Source organism: Copadichromis virginalis, linkage group LG19 (assembly GCF_057382275.1).
Source record: "Copadichromis virginalis isolate Kocher_CV1m ecotype Utaka linkage group LG19, C_Virginalis_male_GT1.1, whole genome shotgun sequence".
Classification (NCBI taxonomy): domain Eukaryota; kingdom Metazoa; phylum Chordata; class Actinopteri; order Cichliformes; family Cichlidae; genus Copadichromis; species Copadichromis virginalis.
The window spans coordinates 36,533,291-36,538,290 of record NC_140636.1 but is presented as its reverse complement, the minus strand read 5'-3'; positions in this window follow the sequence as shown (position 1 = coordinate 36,538,290).

Below are 5,000 nucleotides of genomic sequence, written 5' to 3'. Positions count from 1 at the left end.
TCCTGATGCTTTGAATCTCCCTCTCTGTCTGTCTGTCTGTCTGTCTGTCACACACACAGAAGCTGGTCAAGTGCTGTGCAACTGGGATTGCACCTGTCGTCCACAGGAGGGCGCCTAGCTGGGAAGTCCAGTACATTCCATATTAAAGTTGTTGCAAGTGCATTTTTTGTGTAAAAGACACACACACACACTCACACACACACACACACACACACACACACACACACACACACTGTAAGGTCTGAAGTGCAAAATTTGAATTACATTCCTTTGTATCTCTCCCTCTCTCTCTCTCTCTCTCTCTCTCTCTCTCTCTGTCAACACACACACACACACACACACACACACTCACACACGCCAAAGCACACAGACAGAAGCTGGTCACAACTGCTGTGCAACTGGGATTGAACCAGGGGGGCTCCCTCTGCTGGCTCAATGCGGTACAAAGTGTCAGAAGGTGTTAGATATCTGCTTTTGACAATCAATTGCACCTGTCGTCCACAGGAGGGCGCCTAGCTGGGAAGTCCAGTACATTCCATATTAAAGTTGTTGCAAGTGCATTTTTTGTGTAAAAGACAGACACACACACACACACACACACACACACACACACAGTAAGGTCTGAAGTGCAAAATTTGAATTACATTCCTTTGTATCTCTCCCTCTCTCTCTCTCTCTCTCTCTGTCTCTCTCTCTCTCTCTCTCTGTCAACACACACACACACACACACACACACACACACACGCTCAATGGAGTATAAAATAAAGACCGGGGCAGTTCTCTCACTGGAGTCTCTTAGAGTGGAGGCTGCCCTTGCTAGCAAGAAGTTCTGTGTGTTTCTCTTCTCTGAGTCTTTACTGAAGAAGTGTTTTATAACATTTTCCTTAACAACTGACATGTGTTTTTTGTGTAAAAGAGAGAGAGACACACACACACACACACACACACACACACACACACACACACTCACACTCAGCGGCTCAGAGATGAGGGAAAAACAACAGAAATCAGGATAGATTTTAATGTCAGGAGATGCCCTGTGATGCTGGGGCCATTGTGTAAGATTGGAATGTGTACCAGTGGCTGGTGGGTGGTCCTTGAAGGTCCCGGGAGGAGGCGGCGAGGAGGCAGCGGGTGGCTGGGCTTGAGCTGTGGATCAGGGACGTCATTAATTCTGCCTGGTGCTGCGTGTGCCCTGTGCAGCTTGGATGTCTGCCGCTGACGCTCTGTGGTTCCTGTTCTGCTGATCTCCTGGTCCACACACGGCTTCAGGGTGCACTGTACAAGGGAAGAAGAAATGCATCATTGGTTACCAAAATAAAACAGTGTCTTTCTGCCTGTGTCATTCTGTTTGGTTTCTTTGAGCGTTTGTTTCTTAAATACACAGCAAGTGTCACTCTCTCTCTCTCTCTCTCTCTGTCACACACACACACACACACACACACACACACACACACACACAGACACTGTGAGGTCTGCAGTTCAAAATTTGAATCTCAGAGCTTGGTGTTTTTGTCTCCCTCCAGTGGACAAATGCAGGTATGATTAGGGTTGGTTAGGTTAAGGGGATTTAGCCAGAGCTTGACGGAATAAAATGGAATAACTGGGAAAGTAAGTGTCGTAGAGGGATGAAAGTGGTGTCTACGTGGGGATTTTCTGCCGCTCCGCACGCGCTGGTGAAGACCCCATGTCGATAGCACCAACGGTTCTGGACTTGGTGTAAATGGGTCCAAATTTGACGGAATAAAAAGGTCAAAGTGGCAGATAGGAGTGTCCGATCGGGCCGATTCCACCACCACTGTACTCAGCAGGCCCTGCCGGGTCGTTAGACACGCAGCATGGCAGGGATCGGTGACATAACATGTAGCAGTTTCCCTTCACAGAAGCGTCTGCAGCAGGTGGGTGGAGGAGGAGGCAGCAGAACCAGGCCTTTGGAGCACTGTGTCATCTCCTGGTCCTGATGCTTTGAATCTCCCTCTCTGTCTGTCTGTCTGTCTGTCTGTCACACACACAGAAGCTGGTCAAGTGCTGTGCAACTGGGATTGCACCTGTCGTCCACAGGAGGGCGCCTAGCTGGGAAGTCCAGTACATTCCATATTAAAGTTGTTGCAAGTGCATTTTTTGTGTAAAAGACACACACACACACTCACACACACACACACACACACACACACAGTAAGGTCTGAAGTGCAAAATTTGAATTACATTCCTTTGTATCTCTCCCTCTCTCTCTCTCTCTCTCTCTCTCTCTCTCTGTCAACACACACACACACACACACACACACACACACACACACACTGTAAGGTCTGAAGTGCAAAATTTGAATTACATTCCTTTGTATCTCTCCCTCTCTCTCTCTCTCTCTCTCTCTCTGTCTCTCTCTCTCTCTGTCAACACACACACACACACACACACACACTCACACACGCCAAAGCACACAGACAGAAGCTGGTCACAACTGCTGTGCAACTGGGATTGAACCAGGGGGGCTCCCTCTGCTGGCTCAATGCGGTACAAAGTGTCAGAAGGTGTTAGATATCTGCTTTTGACAATCAATTGCACCTGTCGTCCACAGGAGGGCGCCTAGCTGGGAAGTCCAGTACATTCCATATTAAAGTTGTTGCAAGTGCATTTTTTGTGTAAAAGACAGACACACACACACACACACACACACACAGTAAGGTCTGAAGTGCAAAATTTGAATTACATTCCTTTGTATCTCTCCCTCTCTCTCTCTCTCTCTCTGTCTCTCTCTCTCTGTCAACACACACACACACACACACACACACACACACACACACACACACACACACACACACACACGCTCAATGGAGTATAAAATAAAGACCGGGGCAGTTCTCTCACTGGAGTCTCTTAGAGTGGAGGCTGCCCTTGCTAGCAAGAAGTTCTGTGTGTTTCTCTTCTCTGAGTCTTTACTGAAGAAGTGTTTTATAACATTTTCCTTAACAACTGACATGTGTTTTTTGTGTAAAAGAGAGAGAGACACACACACACACACACACACACACACACACACACACACTCACACTCAGCGGCTCAGAGATGAGGGAAAAACAACAGAAATCAGGATAGATTTTAATGTCAGGAGATGCCCTGTGATGCTGGGGCCATTGTGTAAGATTGGAATGTGTACCAGTGGCTGGTGGGTGGTCCTTGAAGGTCCCGGGAGGAGGCGGCGAGGAGGCAGCGGGTGGCTGGGCTTGAGCTGTGGATCAGGGACGTCATTAATTCTGCCTGGTGCTGCGTGTGCCCTGTGCAGCTTGGATGTCTGCCGCTGACGCTCTGTGGTTCCTGTTCTGCTGATCTCCTGGTCCACACACGGCTTCAGGGTGCACTGTACAAGGGAAGAAGAAATGCATCATTGGTTACCAAAATAAAACAGTGTCTTTCTGCCTGTGTCATTCTGTTTGGTTTCTTTGAGCGTTTGTTTCTTAAATACACAGCAAGTGTCACTCTCTCTCTCTCTCTCTCTCTGTCACACACACACACACACACACACACACACACACACACAGACACTGTGAGGTCTGCAGTTCAAAATTTGAATCTCAGAGCTTGGTGTTTTTGTCTCCCTCCAGTGGACAAATGCAGGTATGATTAGGGTTGGTTAGGTTAAGGGGATTTAGCCAGAGCTTGACGGAATAAAATGGAATAACTGGGAAAGTAAGTGTCGTAGAGGGATGAAAGTGGTGTCTACGTGGGGATTTTCTGCCGCTCCGCACGCGCTGGTGAAGACCCCATGTCGATAGCACCAACGGTTCTGGACTTGGTGTAAATGGGTCCAAATTTGACGGAATAAAAAGGTCAAAGTGGCAGATAGGAGTGTCCGATCGGGCCGATTCCACCACCACTGTACTCAGCAGGCCCTGCCGGGTCGTTAGACACGCAGCATGGCAGGGATCGGTGACATAACATGTAGCAGTTTCCCTTCACAGAAGCGTCTGCAGCAGGTGGGTGGAGGAGGAGGCAGCAGAACCAGGCCTTTGGAGCACTGTGTCATCTCCTGGTCCTGATGCTTTGAATCTCCCTCTCTGTCTGTCTGTCTGTCTGTCTGTCACACACACAGAAGCTGGTCAAGTGCTGTGCAACTGGGATTGCACCTGTCGTCCACAGGAGGGCGCCTAGCTGGGAAGTCCAGTACATTCCATATTAAAGTTGTTGCAAGTGCATTTTTTGTGTAAAAGACACACACACACACTCACACACACACACACACACACACACACAGTAAGGTCTGAAGTGCAAAATTTGAATTACATTCCTTTGTATCTCTCCCTCTCTCTCTCTCTCTCTCTCTCTCTCTCTCTGTCAACACACACACACACACACACACACACACACACACACACACTGTAAGGTCTGAAGTGCAAAATTTGAATTACATTCCTTTGTATCTCTCCCTCTCTCTCTCTCTCTCTCTCTCTCTGTCTCTCTCTCTCTCTGTCAACACACACACACACACACACACACACTCACACACGCCAAAGCACACAGACAGAAGCTGGTCACAACTGCTGTGCAACTGGGATTGAACCAGGGGGGCTCCCTCTGCTGGCTCAATGCGGTACAAAGTGTCAGAAGGTGTTAGATATCTGCTTTTGACAATCAATTGCACCTGTCGTCCACAGGAGGGCGCCTAGCTGGGAAGTCCAGTACATTCCATATTAAAGTTGTTGCAAGTGCATTTTTTGTGTAAAAGACAGACACACACACACACACACACACACACAGTAAGGTCTGAAGTGCAAAATTTGAATTACATTCCTTTGTATCTCTCCCTCTCTCTCTCTCTCTCTCTGTCTCTCTCTCTCTGTCAACACACACACACACACACACACACACACACACACACACACACGCTCAATGGAGTATAAAATAAAGACCGGGGCAGTTCTCTCACTGGAGTCTCTTAGAGTGGAGGCTGCCCTTGCTAGCAAGAAGTTCTGTGTGTTTCTCTTCTCTGAGTCTTTACTGAAGA